This window comes from Ischnura elegans, chromosome 12, assembly GCF_921293095.1.
Source record: "Ischnura elegans chromosome 12, ioIscEleg1.1, whole genome shotgun sequence".
In the NCBI taxonomy this organism is placed as follows: Eukaryota; Metazoa; Arthropoda; class Insecta; order Odonata; family Coenagrionidae; genus Ischnura; species Ischnura elegans.
The window spans coordinates 25,627,475-25,646,953 of NC_060257.1; the positions used below are offsets into that span (position 1 = coordinate 25,627,475).

At 37.9% G+C, this 19,479-nt stretch overlaps 1 protein-coding gene across 1 annotated transcript in view; it reads left to right on the top strand.

Moving 5' to 3' along the window:
- The first annotated feature begins 3,615 nt into the window (after positions 1-3,615).
- Positions 3,616-19,479, top strand: part of LOC124168960 (sodium-dependent transporter bedraggled) — a 207,345-nt gene continuing 191,481 nt past the window's right edge. The window contains exon 1 of the mRNA XM_046547381.1: positions 3,616-4,269. The gene's annotated coding sequence lies outside the window, so the exon portion shown is untranslated. The remainder of the gene's footprint in view (positions 4,270-19,479) is intronic.

Sequence of the window (19,479 nt, forward strand, 5' to 3'; positions counted from 1 at the left end):
AAAAAGCCTATTCTTAGTACCCTGTTAAAAATAAAATTTCCGGACCCCATTGGTTTTGGACCTCCCGCTACGAAATTCCTGGCTACGCCACTAGCATTGGTTAAACATTTTCTACAAATGCAATACTTCCCATTGACCTTACACCATCTTTGTTATCCATGATTAAATTTATTTTTTACTCACAATGTTTTTTTTCTTTCATAACCTTTCATTTTGAACTCGTAACCTTTCACGAAAACTTTTGGAGCATGCTTCTCAGCGGAAGTGAGGTATGGACAATGGTAGCCGCGGAGAAATCAAGGATATAGGCATTCGAAATGTGGTGCTACAGAAGGATGATGAGGATTAAATGGTTCGACCGAGTGAGTGATGGAGAAATTCTAAGAAGAGTAGGAGAGAAGAGAAGCCTCATGAAAACCTCAAAAAATGGCGGAACAATCTTATAGACCACTTCTTGATATAATTAATAGTAGCTGGCGTAACTTGGTGGAAATCCATAATCGCAGGAATAGAAGGATCAACAACTTTGCTATTTCTACATGGTAATTTATTGAGGCCGACCACGGTTTCGTTACAGAGAAACATTATCAAGGTGGTTAATGATACCTTGATAATGATAATAACCACCTTGACCTTGATAATGTTACTCTGTAACGAAACCATGGTCGGTCTCAATAAATTACCATGAGGAAATAGCAAAGTTGCTGATCCTTCTATTCCTGCTACTTCTTGAGACATGATGGCCAGATGGAGACAATTTCTTCTTTTTGTTGAATGTTATCTTCACCCGAGTTATTCTACAACGTATTTCTTTTGTACTTCTACCATCCGATGTTCTTCTGTTTCCTATGCAATAAAATATTCTCGCTTGTTGCAATAATTTAAATCTTAAGATATCATTATTAAACGAGTTGTAATGGAAAAAAGTACGAAATTTCTGTCCACAAAAATTGCATACAAGAGTTAAAACCGTGAAGGATGGTCGCTCAATCACATTTCTCTTTTCGCACTCGAAGAGGACTTCATGCTCGGTAGATGCTCACTTGTTCCATCGCGTTCTTCCAGGAGTCGGAGTCAGGAGACGTGAAGTGACGATCAAGATGAGCGGATGCAGGCGGGCGGGCAGTGACTCTTTCCCGGAAAGCAGCGACAAGAGTTGATGGGATGAGGAAGGAAAGGCAGGGGAGAGAGAGGATTCGCTAGAAGGAGATATGGACGCGTTTGACGAACGGGACGAGAAAGGTAAGGAAGACGCAACACAACGAAGGATGGTGGTGGAACAAATTGTTGTTTGGAGCGAAACGAACGGTTGCTGCGGCAACTGTTTCGGTCGGCAGCCTCTTCAAAGAACGGGTTGGTTTCCTCTCAAAGCTCCGCCGAACCTAAAGGCCAAATAAATAAGCTAAAACAAAGGAGATTAATGGTTTTAGTCCGAGCACGAGAAAATTTCACTCAGGCAATAAATCACATCTTTATCTCAGGTCAAGATGAGTGCTTTACGCAATTGGTTTATAGAAAACTGGAAAATTTGGGCAAAGGTCTGGAACTTCAATAAAACCGGGAAAGTTCAGACTACTTTTCTGGTACCCACCCTTAATTATCACAGAAAATTATAATCTTGCATTCTTTCTATTAGCTAGCATTATAATCAGCGCGCGTTCGCCAATGACTGTCGGACGAAGACCACAGAAATCGCAAGCTTTCCCAACTTACATTGTTTAAGTGCTCTACCAGTGCAGATAGGTTTACATGAAGTAATTTGGCGGTCATCTCGGCCCGTGTCCCCTCCTAACATGGATTTCACCTTACCCCTTTCGGTTTTCGCAGGTTTTTCACGCCCCCCTTCTTGTGTGGGCGTTTTCCTGCAGTGGGTTTTTTCCAATTAGGACGACAGTCAATATCCTCAGGTTTTTCCCACGTTTGCTAACATCTTTTTACACTTGGTAAATGGTTACCTTTTTAACTCATAATTTTATTTGTTGATTGAAAATGGAACTTCCATGCCTCTTTATGTAATTTCTTTGCATGTATTTTCATGAGCAACTTCATCATGCATTTAACTGCATATATTTCATGTTTGACGAGGGGTTAGATGGAAGATGGGAATTTCTAGTCCCAATCTCGCCAAATAAGGACGTATTGTCATTATTATTATCAAACACCTCAAACGAACTTTTCGAGGGTACCCGAAGATGTCTGCGTATACGGAAAGGGAGAATTTCCTCCTTATATCATTTTGAAGCTACCTCTCCTCACCCACCATGTCCGGAACTTCGTCTTTCCTCCTCTTCCTCTCCGTCAAAGTCACATTCCCCATCATTTTCCGCACTCACATCCCGATGGCCTCCAGTCTTATTGCCAAACATTGCAGAACCACAGTTATAACTTTTTTTATCATAAGATGGCATTGTCTTGTATATGTGTGTAAAAAATTTAACTAAAATTTTTTTTTAACTCTGCATGTGACTTGATTATTTTTTATTAGGATAAAAGTAAAGGTAACTCAAGATATCTTTTGCGCCCTCCCCCCCTCGAGTTTTTTCTATATCCGCTACTGGTCTTTTCTCTTCCTCCTTCCTGAGAGTCCATGTTTCATCACCGTCAAGCGCCATATGTACTCCAGACAGTGGCACCGAACCCATCCGAATTTTTGAGGGGGCTTGAGGGGACTCAAGCCCCCTCAAAAATTCGTTATGGGAGTGAGGTAAAAATGTCACATGGTTGTCGATTTTCCCCGGAGTGTCCAGTTATCGAGAATCGAGTTTTCAGGGTTCTAATGTTGATTTTTTGACTCTTAAAAAACAGTAAAAAACTTTAAAACTCACTATTTTTAAAATTTCCCGGGGGAAGGCGGTATGGGTTCCCCCCCCAATATTTTTTTATAAATGGGCACCCCTGACTCCAGATCAGACTCTTCAATAACCTTTTCCTAAAAATTTACGCGACGATCTATGCATACTCAACATTTTTCCTTCAAACACTGTTTTCGACATCCCCTTTCTGCTCAATACTCGCTCTATCCAAACCTTCTGCCTCCAATTATCAGCTGCCTCTGCTCACCCCCTATTCTCGGGACTTCGTCTTTCCTCCTCCTGCCCATCCACTTCACCTTCTCCATTCCCACATCTCGAAAGCCTCCAATCTTTTCACTTCCTCCTCCTCAAGTGTCCTTCCTTTCAACGTGGGCACTTTAAAATGACAAAATGCATAAATTGACGGGCGGTTACCACTCACGCCAACTTTTCGAGGCTACGCGAAGATGTATACATATACGGAAAGGGAGATCTTCCGCGATTGCTCTCCTTTTCAGGGACTACGGGTGCCGAGTGCATGGACTGGAGGAACGGGTTGAGTCGGGGGCGGGGACCGAGGCGTGACTCCTTGCCGGAGGGGGTTGAGGGAGGAAAAGGTGGACTGGATAATGGTGTGAGGGAATCGTGAGAGGTAGAGGGGGAGGCAGTGAGGTTGTAGTGTAGGTGGGGAGGGAGCAGTCCAACCACCCCCTCCCCTCCAATCCTCCCCTACGGCGGCGGGTTGATCGGCAGCGCCATCGGGAGGGGAAATCGGGAACGAAGCCATCGGACGCCGCCTGCTAGGCAAAGCCCGCTACTCAGTCATCGCGCAGCGGTGCTCAGTGAGTGACTTCCCGAACTGGATACGGCGCGAGTAAAGCTCGTGGAAAGTTATTGCCCACCACCGTACACCTTGATACGGTTGGCCATATCGTCCCGAGCAGTCCACTCCGTGGGCACTTGCGCTGACCCTTGTGGTACCCCTGCTTTGTTTAGTGTTGACCCAGTCAAAAGGTCTTCGAACCGACCCCTCAGGTGCTGCTGCAGTTCTTACTGTAAGCCCAAGGATTGTTCCTTTTACTCCTCTTTTGTTGAGTGTTAGCCCAGTCTGTAGGTCTTAGCACCGTCCCTTGAGGTATCACTGCTTTGCTGACTTAGCCCAGTGAGGAGTTTTAAGGATTGACCCTTGTTGTATTGAGCCTTTGTTGAGTGTTCGCTCCGTTTTTAATCATCCCAAACTAGCCTTTGTTGTGAGCATCCAGCACAAGTGTTACCTATACAGTGTGCCTTTACTGTTTGAATCGTCGCCAGTGTTATTATATAGGGTTGTGTTTGGGTTGTGTCCCAGTTGGTGTTCTGGAGGCTTAGCACCGGCTGGAGTGGGAGTTCCAGTGATCGGTCGGAGGCATTCCAGTCAGGGGGTTACGGAGAGAGGGGAGGTTAGCTGGAGGAACACGTCGACGTGAGCAGGTAGAAGGTAAGTCTGCCCCACCGTCTGGCTTGATCTTTTTCAGCATTCGGAAGCAACTACCCTGCTCTTAGTGTGTCTCTCATAAGAACAGTTTTCATAGCGTGCCTGTCTTGAACCCAGATATGTTTCGAACCACTGAAGTATACAAATTGCATCTTTGGAGTGGGGGCAAGATAAGTGTAAGGATAGATTGATTAATTTTCGGCGAGGAAACCCCAAAATCATTTGTGTTAAAAATATGAAATTATATATATGGTAGTTCGATTGTACTCTTTGATGATTGGCGAGATAAGTGTAAGGCTAGATTAAGGAATTTCTGTGAGGACAACTCTTAATATTTATTATAACAATGTGAAATTAAAAATATGGAACTTCAATAAAACTGGTAGAAGGATAGGTAGTACAGCAATACTTCTGAAGGGAGGGATGTAGATTTTTAAAATGCTATTTACTCATTTCGGAGAGGGTAATGAGTGCTCTCTCCAGTAATTCCGATATTGCTAGTACCCAACAGTCAATTGTTCAAAGCTTTAATAATCGTATTTGTCAACTCATTTCCGTGAAACCTCTCTTGAAAATCCATATTAAGTGGCTAATTCTAAGCATGATAATTTTACGAATATAATAGGATTAGTGCCTCTGTAGGGAAATAAAACCTCCTACTCCGTGTTGGATACAATACAGTTTGTTAATGAAAGAAATTGCGATAAACCGTTCTATTAATATTTCAGCAAGACATGGTCTAGGGGGGTGGGCAAGCCATGGTCTAGGGGGGGGGCAAACCAAGTGGTGACATTAGTTTATGAGATTATTGCTTTGAAAAAATAGTTTTATTTTAATTACATATCCTATACTAACGCATATCATTTTTCGTGGGTTTAAAAAAAATTGTTGAATGCTTTCGTTTCTTTTGTTTCTGGGGGGGGGGGGGGGGGGATCAGCTCCCCCTCTGTGCCCCACGCTGGGTACGCCCATGGGCATTCATGAAATCATGCAAACATTGAATTTATGGCAATTTTTTGTCTATCTATAGCAAGGTCAGTTAAGTATTCACGCAAGAATTTTCGTCTACAGGTGGACTGAGTTTCATAATTAAAAATCTACAAAAAATCAATCCGATGAAGGACTTCAATCAATTAAAATTCACTTCAAAGGCCGTCTACAATCTTCTAAGTCCATTTATTTCCTCTTGTTGGCAGAGCAATTCTATAACTAATTACTGGTTAGATATCTTGGTTCGATATCTTAACTAAGCATTTATTTTTCCTCCGTCGCTTTATTCACACTGCATTTTCGATTGAAAGATACACCAGAGGCTGCATATTTAAAGTCTTTCTAGAAATTTTTTTGTCGAAAAGGAAAAGAACAGAATATTTGGAAAGATCCTTACATAACACATACTCCAGTGCCCAAAGTGAAACATTAGGATGAAACTTAGGTGTCCTGGAGATAAATTAGTCTCAGAAAAATCAATATTACGGACATTTTCATGCAAAGTAGTGCATTGTTAACCAGCTGACCAAATTTTTTATATTAATTCATAGTTTTTTTTCTTTCCCCTGGCCTAAATTTTTAGTGTTAATTAGTATCTTGAATTGTAGATCTTTAAGAATTAGATGCAAATTTTTTGGCCAAATTTTCAATATGTTTTTATGCCTTCATCGGCTTCTTTGCATTGATTATGATTAGTTTATTTTGAACATGACCCAATGTTATACCGTGGTAAAAAAATTGCTATATCTGTACCGACAAAGGATATCAACTATTATCACAGCGCAGCTGCTCACGAATTTAATAGTGTGGTAGAGAATAGTATCGCATTTATTTCGCTGTGATGCCCTAAGCACGAATATTTTTACCGAAGATTGAACTATATATTCATTGCGAAAATACTCGGATGAAGGCATAAAAATATAGACGAAACGTTTACCAAAAATTTAGAATTTATTTTCTAAAGCCCTGCGCTCCGAAACACTAACAAACGTTAATTCATAGTCCATTTCAAATTTATAAAAATAAACGCTGGTCTCACCCTAAGTCCCTGCATACAAATTACAAGATCAGCTTCTCTTCCATGAAGCAAGTTTCAGTAGTATTTTACACCCTCTGTGAGTCAACCCGAAGGTTGATGTGGACAGGTGAAAGTAGAGTTCACCCCTAACCAAGCCTCAGACGTGGTAATTTCACACATTGAGGATATGGGGGAGGGTATTGAATTTTTGGGGCCTTAATCTTGCAGAATTCCACTTAAAGTTGAGAACAATAACAAAATTCTCTTTCTGCAAGTTAATCTGTAAATGTCGTCTAGATTCGACACCATGTATTTTCAAGACAGGCCATTTTCAGACAGCTGAATGTTTTTTAACTGCACTGTATCATGTAAGACAAGTTTTCATTCGAGAAATTTCAAGACTAGTCTTGCAAATAATGCAGATTATCGAAACTAGTCGAGGTTGAAAATGTTAAGTTGTAGTAAGGAAAGCTAGTTATTTTTCGTCACTTCCATTGAGGGGATTTGATCCCGGGACCTTTAGGTCAGCAGCCAATCACCATACCCTCTTGTCCACCACGTTCTACGTTAATTTTATTAAAATTATCGACTTTTTCATGGTTATCACATCTTTACTCACATTTCTAGTCCAACGAAATAAAATTTAGGTATGCCTTTTCGTGCTATCCAGAATAAGGATTGGGCTGAGATCTCATTTTTTTCGCTAAAAACACCCTAGACTGGTGTTAGGGAAGATTTGCTAAGAAAACTTACAACGGACCGTACCGATAGTCGTGATATCGGTGGAAGAAATACGGTCAGGTGCATATAATTTTTCCGCCGTGTATTTCATCACGCATACCGTTACGTACCCGCACTGATAGGCGCGTGTTATTCAATGGGTGATGAAATGTTGTCTCATGCCTCCACCTTCATTTATATTTTATGGGTTTTGAAGAATGTATATCGGAGTCGTTTTCGGCCTTCAAATCACTGCATTCGCTGGAATGGATATAAAATAATTTATTCTGTGAAATGAAGCAACGTCTGCGATATAAGAAAATTAAGAGTTCTATTTTTCGTGTTCACCCTTACACCAGTTTTACTAGGAATATGAAATATTCCTTGCATGTTTTATATGTTGAAGATATTAATGTAAAAATTATGAATGAAATTTTATATCGTGGTGAAAGCATTGCAATTACCGCATCAGCAAAGGATATCAATAATTATCACAGCGCAATTATTCATGAATTCAATGGTATGTAAGGTAGGGAATAATATAGCAATTATTTTACTTTGATGACCTAAGCACAAATCTTCTTTACCGAAGGTTGAACTATGTATTAACTTTCGATTGTTTCACTCAGAACGCAACTTAAACTCAGAAATTTGCTTTTAATTAATCAGTAAGAACAATAACAATAACGAGGTCTTTGTTGACTAACAAATTGCATAATTTCTGCGTAAATTAATTGGTCATTAGCGTTATTTATCTTGAAAGCTCTCATATCAAAAACATACATTGTATCTTTTGAGTCCAAGTGAGATTGTACTTAATATATCGACCGATATGTCTACAAAACATGTGAGATATACCTACCTATTATTATTAATGGTCTGTCAGGGCGCGTGAAGAAGCTTGACTTGTAACTTCTTATGGATAGGAGTCCGGTTTCCACTGGACCAAAGCCGAGGTCAAGGGGATACCTAGGTGTTTTTTTCTAGTGATAGAAAATAGGAAGAGACAAAACAAACGTTTATTTCTAGTAAGAGCGTCATCTTCAAAAGCTCTTCCGTGTTAGTGAAAACGTGGTCGTCCTTGCGGAGATGAATCGAATTCACGTGTTTCGTGGCCGTCGCAATTTATTATCCAATCCACTTGGCAGGTCTACGAGGGTGAAAGTTCAGTTGATTAAATTGAGAGAAATTTAGTAACGTAATTGGTAACTTCCTGATTATCAGCGGTTGAGATCCGGGGTGAGTTTAACGCTGATTTGGAAAGCTGTCGAGGCGGCCGAAGGGTTTTCTGAAAACGTTTTAATTGCTGTGAAACTTAACACGCGTATTTTGTTTCGTAATATACGAAGATAAAGGTGGAAAAATTACGATTTTTCCCGAATTCTCCGCGACCAGTTTTATTGGCATACATGTATGCATCCAATGCAGTTTTAACACGTCATCTACATCTACATAGTATCGTGCGAGCCACCTCTTGGGTGTTTGGCAGGGGGTGATCAATCACCATTATGGAACATGCTAGAGGATTCCCACATGTAAACCACACGGACGTAAAAATGTTACGCATAATAACTAATTATACTTCCACATTCATGTACAGGCAAAACTTTCCAACTACTCATGAAGGTAATCTGCTAATAAAACATGCTGTTAGAAAAACTAAAAAAATTAAGAGACATGCATTAAGAAATACATAAGGCCAAACTACAAGTCAACTACTGGCAAATACACTTTCACATCCGTGCAGTAGCAAAACTTACCAAGTACATATGAGGACAATCTGCCGATGAAGCTTGGACATGCAAAACATGCTGTTATAAATACCGGGAAAATTCAGAAACATAAATGTTCTTAAAAAAACGTATGTGCTACGCCTTAAAATTAGCACTAAAATTCAATCATAAAATAACGGTCCTTTCTTTATTCAAGAATTAATTAATACGTAAAATAGGACAAAAATTTTTAATTAGGAAAATTATGTGGCCTTGTAAGAATTCGCTTGAGTAAAAAGTTGTCGTATTGCAGTTCATGTCGAACTAGTCACGAGAAAATTCAGTGTTTATGGATGGCGATAACTGATGCAAAACACGTATTTCGAAAGTGCGTTACACATGCAGAAAGTGGAGCAGACACTGTTCAGCATGTCAATCGCAAACCTCTATGCAGAAAACTTACTTTTCCAACTACTCAAGAGATAGTAAATTTTACAATATTACTTCATTGTAACGTCGTTTTTGAAGTACTTTTTAACTCTTTTTAAGTGCTGAAGGACTTTTTTTGTTTAGTGGTTGCCAAGGGAACTATCTGTTGATAAAAATGAAGGGGGATTGTTTGTGAAAGTATAATGGTGGAAAGAGGATGTATTTTATGATTCGTTTGAGAAAAATAGAAGCTGTGCATGGCAAGTTTAGTGTGGTTCCCGAGACTTTTCTTTTGTCCTTTATAATTCCATGGCGTCTTGATTAGGTAATAAAACTGTAGATTCTTAAGTGAGTTTACGTGTGAACATTGAATGCTGCTCATAAATTCCTCATAGATTATCATCAGGACAAGTTACCGCTTTTAAGATGTACGTGGTACTAACGAAAACTCGTCATTTGTCTCGAATTTACGTCAACATTGTGTGTGAAGACGTCATCCTTTTATCCAATCAACATGGCAGGTCTACGAGGGTAAAAGCTAAATTAGAAAATTGAGAGAAATAGGATTATGTTATAATACTGCAGTTTGTGAAGTGAGTTCTCGCGTGAACATTGGATGCTGTTCATAAAATGCTTAGAGATACTCATCAGTCCTTGTTTCCTTTATTGTGAAGGTAAAAATAGAAACTCTCAATTTACGTAAACCCTATGTGTGAATACGATATACTTTTCTGGATTGCGTTAAATAGATATTTTAAGGGGATATGAGACTACTGATTGAAGGTTAGCGGGATCAAATCCTCGGTTAAGCTCCTGGACACTCCCATACAAAATGTAATCGATGTGCGAGGTGGAGGCCTGGAGTCTGGTACCCCTACCCGTGATGTGTGAAATCTTACATGCAAGCGTTAGTTTGGGGTGAGCTCTACCTTCACCTATCCTAATTAACCTGGTTGAATTACTGAATGGGTGGAAATAATAATAACTGGTCTTGGTCCTATTTCCTGATGCACCAGGTTGGCTTACGACTATTCTGTCTGACCATCCTCCATTGTTAGAAAATTATTGCTTTTCATTGGAAATTTGTGAATCGCAAAATAGTTTTTATGTTGTCACTACTACAAACGATGACGTCAATGTCCAATTTTTACGGTAGCCATTCTTCGAATGGTTATTTATTTATTCCCGTACCACCGCACACAGCACATATTGACCATTTTACAAACAAAAAATTTAACAATCACACGTTCGCGAATAACCATGTCCTGGATAGGAGCAGCATATCCAGACGGGACTCGAGCCCGCGACCTCTTGTTTTACGGGCGACCCCGCCGCCACCAGTTAACTTTCACGGTTCACGAGACACAGTATACCTGATGATTTATCTTAAATACTTACCTCATAAACATTGACATTCTTTCAATGTAGAGATAACCTTTAGAGCAGTTAGGTTGAACATTGAGTAACAGTGGAAGATAATGTCATTGATAGGGACATCACCAAAAGGTAGGTTCCGTAATGGAACCCCAGGTTACTTCATCTTCGTTGGCCGTGAAAGATAACAGTTAAGAGGGCGTTGACTCTTCCCGGATCTGAAAAAACGTCACTTTTCACGCTGTACCGCGTTGTATTCTACTTAAAATTATTGCATCAGTAAGAATTTAGCTATAAGTGATATCTTGCTGAACTTATAGATTTCTCAATTTGTTCCTAAATACTTAATTGTAAGGAAACCTTGTTGCCAAGTGAGCGTGGAGCTTGGCTGCTGATCGACGGGATCCGGGTTCAATTCCCTGGTGAAGCCTTTGGACACTCGCCAATAAAAATCCTCTTGTGGTAGTCACGGGAAAAGGAGCGGTCCCCCGTAATTTGGGTGGAACTCTATACCCTATATTATTCAATGCAACCGTGGACTGGCTATTCCATCTTTCCGATACGGTAGACGAAGAATAATATGTTGCTATGCAATGTCATCTGACATTTAGTTAAAAACACGAAGTGTTTTTGGTTCTCTAGAATCTCAATTTCGTGGTTTAATCTCTATTTAGTAAAAAAATGATGTTATAAATACGACTTACCACGAAGCCACATGATTATGAAGGTATCAACAATCTCAATTTCGTGATGAAAATTAGCTGTATATGTGTTTTAACTCTTTGTTGAAAACTATTTGAGATCATTGTTTAGGGATTTAAGAAAGTACGTCGAATAGTAAAGTACTTCCATGACAATGGCTTTTGGTGTATCCCGCATCAATATTTCAAAATGGTCAACTTTTCCTCTCCCATGACGAAGACCTCATCATGGCTAATGTTTAAACTTGCCCTGATTTTTAAATGAGTGAAGGAGGTATTTAATTGGCACTACAATTACCGATTATTTTTATCGCATAGGTTCAACAAAGTATTAACATAACCCAGCGTTGAATTAAGACTATTATTGGATATTTACGACAGAATTCATTTACAAATAATGTGCTAATATTAGCCCTGATGAGTTCTCCGGCATAGGAGTGGGTACGTCGGCCATTTTAAAATCTTGACGCGGGTAACACATTAACTAGCATTGAATAAAATCTATTACTGGATATTTACGATAGAATGTATTTGCAATTTAAGTGCTTATATTAGCCCTGATATGGTCTCCGGCTTAGGAGAGGATACGTAAGCCATTTTAACATATTGACGCAGGTCAACCATAAGTCATTAATATGGACGAACATGGACCGCTAAAGTTTTATTAATTTGAATAAAGCACTTTGTGAATATTACTGTTTGAAACACTGGGTGATGATGGACCTTTATACAGGAGCCCTGAAAAATCTTCCTCTTGACGTTAGCGTGGGCGATACATCCCTCTGTCTAGCAGCAGTCGAAGACCTACCTTCCTACCTGTTCTTCCTCGAGCTTTTTTTTACACTTCCTTTTTTCTTTCTCTTCTTTCGGTCCATGCACTCCACCTCCCCTCCGAAAGCTATTCATCGCACCCCTCCCCTCTTTCCCCCTTCCCCTACCAATCCACTCCTCCCCTCCCCCGCCCCTCCACCTCCGCCACCTCTCCTACGACCCAAACCTCCGACCCTCCTGGGAATTATAGTTGTGGAGGTGTTCCTCTTGACCTCCGTCCTAGAAAAACGGGCCGCTCCAAGTTCAAAAAGGAAACCGGGAAAGGGGACCTTGAAAATAAGATTTGTAGCGTGACGGAAATAATTTTTTGTTGTTGCCGTATATAAAAAAAGCGATTTTTTTTTTTTCGCTCATGTGATATTGTCTGGTACACTTTCTGACATTAATTGTACGTCTAGTATTGTATAATTTTCATAGATTTTATTGTTAAAATCAATGGCGTGGTCAGGTTCAAAACTAGGGGGGGAAAGCATTGGTTGTTCAAGTTATAGGTAAGATTTAAGCATGGAAAAGGTGAATGAAACCAACATTTTAAGGAAAAGATAACAGCTATTTATTAGTTTTTAAAAATATTTGCTTGAAAAAATATTATTTTCCTTAAAGACGTTTGCAATTTTTGCTTCTAAGGGGGGGGGGGGGCAGCTGCCCCTCGCTGTGTACGCCCATGGTTCAAATGGCAGAATTATAATTAATTGGACTTTTAATAATTAATTTTTCTCGTTGAACAAAATGACTGAGTTCTCTCGAGGTCTGTATAATATAATTGTTTTTGAGGAACTCATTTATCTCCATTACGTCCATCAAAATTATAAGTTCTGACATTAAACCAATTCAAACTAAATACATAAGTGTGCATATGAAATCTGGTGCATAAATGTTTTAACTGTGAACTTACAATTAGTAAAATATAAAGGAATTTAGTAGTAAGTGGACAGAGGGTTATCTTTGTGTATAATTTACCTACTTTTCATTCTGGATTTCATTTATTCCTCTATTCTATTTATGCGTAGTTTATCCAGGAATTCCCTTCTTCTTTCTCCTTTATATTTTTTTAATCGTTTACTCTCCTATCTCTCATCCTCCAGGAAATTTTGTCGTAGATGTGTTTCCTCTTGACCTCCGTCTTAGAAAAAAACCACTCCAAGTTCTAGAGGAAGCTAGAAAAAGAAACCTTGAAAAGAAGATTTGTAGCGTGACGGAATGAGAGATTTAAAAAATCGCATGTTTAAAAACAAGCGCTCTTTTTAATGCTATGTATTGGTAGCTGGACGTTCTTCCTGTCATATTAGGTAGCTCTAAAGTTCAGTACTGTTTAAAATTGCTGGATTTTAAGGTCTCTTAATGCTCAAAGAATATTTCAACGTTTTTTTTGTTGCTTTTCCGTCTTCCATGCTAACCCGTTATTCTGCTAACTGTCACTACTTTCGTCATACCCTATATATAATCTTTAGGTAAACTTATGCATGGCCCGGAATTCAAACGTACGTGGTCCGATTCCTGCTCCAAGGGAATTTTGTTCTCATGGAAATTTATGTGAATTTCACTGACGTTCACGTGACTTGATTGAAATATTCCAGTTTACCTTCCTCTTTTTTTTATACAACAGTTACCCCGTCATACTCCGCTTCATATTATTGATAAAACTATTTTTTTGCCAATTCGCTATATTTGATCTGTATGGTATGTTTTGGTTTCAAAATTTAATAGGCAAAGGTTCGTGTACTGGTAGGAGAAACAACAAATATTTGTAGAAACGAGGGAATTTGAAGAATCACTTTCCTCATGGGTCAATAGAGTATCTCATGCCAAATTATGTGTAAATGCTCAATTTCATAACTTAGTGTATCCTTCAAAGGAGTTTGATAGGCTCACAATTCAAACTTTTTGATACAAATTGTTGTTTACACCGAGGTGTTAAATAGATATCTCGGATAATAGTTACTACAAGGCGACAAAATTCCAAATGTCTGATTATTGAATATGGTATTGTCATTAGAAGCAAGCAAGTGTATGGAATTACAAGCCGATGGTTTTAAAATCAATGACAAGATTCCTTCGACAAAACAGAGAAACAAACGAGAAAAGTTAATAAAAAAGCGTGTATAAAAGTAGAAATATTTAAGCTCGCGTTGATTGTAATTTTAGTGCCTGAGTTGTGTTCAACCTAGTATTTATTAGAGCCATTTTATTACTGTACGAATGGAAAATCGAATTCTCGAAGGGAAGAGGCATCGTAGTTTCTTTCATTGCATCGTTCCAAACTGTATATCCACACCTTCACCAATATTTAATTGCCTATATCGTCAGAAAATGTTTTTAATTTGCATGAATTGATATTTACGCTGATGGAAATGAGTTTTTTAAAATTATGGTAAATGAATGGGCATTTGGGTTACAACGCCACTAATAACTAATCTATACGACGCTCCGCATTGGCGGATCTTGGGGGGGGGGCACGTGCCCCTCCCAGATGCTTAAAAAATAGACAAAATTTTAATACGGTGATCATTGCGTTCGTTTTACATTTTGTATTACGGAGCCTAAATCATTTAATTTAATATCAAAAACTTTCGTCTCAAAATAGGGAGAAAATTTTATACAGTAAATCTTGTATTTTATTTTTAATCTAAAATGAGTGAGTGAGAAGGCTAAGGGTACAAGTGATTTATTTTGTCTAAGCAGATTAAGGCACAAAATTAAGGTAAAGAAAGCAAACGAGATCAATAAGATATATTTTAGTGTATTTGATTTTCCACTCGATTTCAGCACAGAAAAGAGACTCACGTGTATCCCATCAAGGGCGTACCCAGGATCAAAACTAGAGGGGGCAAGCCGAGGTCGTTCAAGTTATAACACAGAAAAGGTCAAGAAACCAAAATTTAAAGAAAATTATGACGGCGCTTTAAATTTCATATTTTACGCTAATGTCACTTTCCTTGAATTTAAAGAATATTTTTTCAAAAATTTCTTTTGAACTAAATTTAATTTTGCTTCTGGGGGGGCCGCTGCCCTCCCCTGCCCCCCGCTGGCTACGCCCATATACCCCTCGGCAACCAATATTTTGTATGTTTCTTCTAACAATTAACTGTACCTAACTCTGCTTAGAAAAAAATCACTGATACCCCTTGCCTTCTCACCCCCTCAAATATGAGAATACTTGTCAGACCCTTGTGCCCCCCCAGAAAAAATCCTAGATCCGTCCCTGACACTCCGATTGTGCAATCGATTTTTCGGAGAATCTTTAAATCGAATTAAAATCTCGACTATTAAACAAAAATTGAAATTTCAATCGAAAGATCGATTGATCGAAAAAAAATTGATGGTATTAAATCGAAACCTGAAGCTTGTACATGGTGGAAGGGCTCCATATTATAAAAAACAGACACTTTGTTACTCTTCCAAAAAATATATATTTAAAATGTAGAATTGTTTAAATATATTGTGGAAGTAACAAAGTGTATGTTATTGATAAAATTTGACAGTTATTTTTTAAATACAGGTGAACAATATGAAATGAAATATATTTTTCGAGACATCGATTTTTCGATAAATCGATTTTTCGGAAAATCGATTTTTCGGAGAATCTTTTAATCGAAATTAAAATCACGACTATTAAACTAAAATAGAAATTTCAACCGAAAGATCGATTGATCGAAAAAAATTTGACTCTATTAAATCGAAACTTGACTTGGTGAAAGGTCTCCATATTATCAATTACAGACACTTAGTTACTTCCACGAAATATTTTTTTAATAGAAATTTTAATTATATTGTGGAAGTAACATAGTGTATATTATCGAAAAATCTGACGAATCTTTTATTAAATACAGTTGAAAAATATAATATGGAATACAGTTAAATATGTAAAATTTTGTACACAAAGCAGAGGGTGATGAGCGATTTTGTTTGCGATCCCTATGTAATCCTGAAAAGTGGCATTATATGTTACATTCTGCACCCGTACTTGGAATCTCAATTAATATGGTATTCGTTCACCTAGTGATGGAAAAATGTCGAAATATTGCTCGGAAAAAATCGTTTTTTGGAGAACTTGACTTTTACTGGAAATTTAACGCTCGAACTTTCAACAAAAAGCGATATCTGAACCGAAAGATCGATTAATCGAAAAAAGACGATTTTTAAAAACGTTTCTAGTCAATTTCACTGCATTGTCTCTCTGTTTGTCGTTCTGTAGATTCAGACCTTAAAAAAATATATTTTTCGCTCACTTCTGCAGGTGCTACAGCATTGAATTTTGGCATGGTAACAAAGTTCAGATGACATTACAATATTATAAAAAAAATTAAACCTGCATCTTCTCAAAACCGGAAAAATTACTATCAAAATTTCTATGAACAAGACGAAACAACAACCATTTAGGGCTAATACCTCCGTAGATGTAAAGTGACCTGCCCTCATTACGAGCAAAAAAATAACCACAGAGCATAAACAAAGGAAGCAATAAAAGCGCACGGCTACACAAAACGTAACACCACTCGGTAGCACGCTTAGCGAATTTACGCGGACGTCAGCATACAGCCCCGCCTTGCGGAGCACGCGACACGGCCGCCATACGGAGAACCGGGGCTGGTTCCAGCTGTCACAACCCAGGTTGCATAAACATCGCACAGGCGAGTCGACACCACCTGCAGCGGAACGTCAGACGAAGTGACGCTCAAAACATTTCGCGCACACCTCATCGCCACGAGAAGGGAAAGCAGTTCTCTTTCGTGCCGACGTTTTTACACGCTGTTTCTAAACTAGCTTCGCCCGTCTCATCGATGGAGCATTGTAATTGATTTTATTTCGTATTAATTTAATGATAAAATAATTCTTGGAGTATAGGTCATATATATGTAATACAAAAAGTAAGCCAGCGTTTTAGCTTATTTAAAACCCTCATCAGGGCTTAGTTTTGCATGTAATAATTTATTTTTTGTTTTTTTTTACGCTTTTTCTAAACTACCTTCGTCCGTCTCAACGATGGAGCATTGTAATTGATTTTAATTCGTATTTATTTATTCATTTTATTTATTTATTCATATTATTTATCTATTTATTTTATTTATTTATGTATTTTATTTATTTATTTTACGTTTTCCCAATAATCCAATGGAAAACATTCCAAAAAAACTTATTACAAAACACTTCACAAAAGATATAGTACCAAAAAACAAAAATAAGTTGTAAACACATATGTATAATTAACTTAAGTTTATATATGAAATAGTAAAGTATGGAAAAGACGGAGCTATTCTCCAGAAATTAAATTTTTATATTCCGCAATATAACCAAAGATACCAGCAAACCTTCCTCATTCCGTCTGCAAAATCAAAATATTGTTGCAACTCTCTCTTATATACTACTACAATAATCTTCGAAGAAAATATTACATAAAATTCAACAATGCATACGTTGCAGGTTACAACGACACATTATTCTTAATTATGATACTTATCTGAGATATAAATTCATTTTTATCCCATGATAAATCTAACTGTTTACATACAGTGTTATAATCCCTAATCATTGTTATTAGGGGATAGTTGCAACAATATTTTGATTTTGCAAACGGAATAAAGGAAGGTTTGCTGGTGTATATTTCATGTATAAACTTAAGTCCTGTACTCTTCCTTCTTGCATTAAGTGACATGAATCGATTTATCGAAAAATCGGTGTTGACCAGTATTTTTCCAACACTATATACGTGCTCGTAAGGGTTGTTTTAAGTAGCGACTGCACGATCGTGGGGTCTCCTGGCTTCTAAGCTCCTTCCCCGTGGGGACTTCAACCGGTTCCGTCTTCTCAGCAGCGGCGCGTAGACGTACTCGCGGGGCAGTTTTCGGGCTCATTCTTCACCCAGTCACGTTGTCTCCCCTCCCGATCTCCTCTCCTCTCCAGTCGCAGTCTCGCTCTCCGCTGTGCATGGCTGTGTACGTTGGCTACACGACGCGACTCGACCAAATCGAAGGAGAAATACACGATGACGCAATCACTGCTTGAGGCAAGCTGGGTACAAGCTAGTAGCGGCTCATATAGATACCAGTAAGGTACCGCGAGGGTAACTTCGTGAACAGGGTTGAATGTAGGGTAAGGGATGGGATGTATTCTCTGTTGATGATTTCATCACATCGATGGCTAAGTTCTAACTACACGTATCTCAATAATAGCAGCTTTTCAGGAGAGCAATAAAAAAATTTATTTTTTTAATTGTATATAATTTTTTTTTTTATTGTAACCCGTGTAAAAAAAATGTACTTGATAATGACCTAACGGTCGAAACGCGTTGTACGGACAATAAACTTGTGGAATATTGCCATCTTCGTGTTATTTTTTAAAAAACTTAGAATGTCATTCCACTACATAACGCCTGCTTCTGTTACTTGTATATAATTTTAATTGAAATTCAAAACAAAAAATACATAAAAATGAAAAAGAAACATAAATTTGCAAACAAAGTTGTTTTTTGGCTTGTATTTTATTTTTTATTAACAGTATTAGCAATATTAACCCAGACCGGGCAAATTTTGCGCTACGTGTTTGTAGAGCGTTAGCCATCGATGCATTCCATTATTTATGCATGTATCAATCAATATTTATCTCCCATCCCCAATTATTTGGGCGTAGTATCCATAATAAAAGTGAATAATTATCCTATAATGAGAGATTTCTGTAGTTGTGACATTTTGCTAGGATCTGTGATTCTTTAGCAATAAAAATATAAAAATCATTAAGGTGACTATCCAAATGCAAGTTTTTATTTCACCAACTTAACCTATAACGTTGAAAAATATTTGAAAAAGACATCTAAAATCCCATCCCATCCCTTTCCAATAAATGTAACTTGTTGTTGAGCAAAAATTTATAGGGATAATTGTGATTCTTGATAGAACACTGGTGTAAATTATAAGAATATTTGGGAAGACAGTAGCGAATTAAGGCATTTCTGGCAAAATTGAAGAAATGGTAATTTGCAAGGTAGCTATCCAATGAAAGTTTTTATTTCCCCAACTTAATCAACAATCTTTAAAAAAAATTGATGAATATCTTAAAGCCACTACCCTGCGGATAATTATTGTTATAATTAAAATTATCGGTGAGAGATATTTTTTCCCGAGACACATGAAAACCATGCTTATCGTGCAATTTTTTTATTTTAAAGGAAGAGAACCACATACAGCATATAGTTACCTTTTTATAGTGAGTAGCCATTTTATGATGATCAAGAGTGGTTAATATGAACGGTTATTATATTTAACATTATGAAAGAAAATGAAATATTGATCGAAAGCATTGAATTACGATTCCTTTTAGTTTTTATTCACAGAGGGTAATATATGCGCCTGTAGTGAACTCGTTTTCGAGTTAGACTTTTTCTTTGCATTTTGTATTTCAATTTCATGTGAGAGGAAGCATTACGATTCGTCATTGCTTTCAA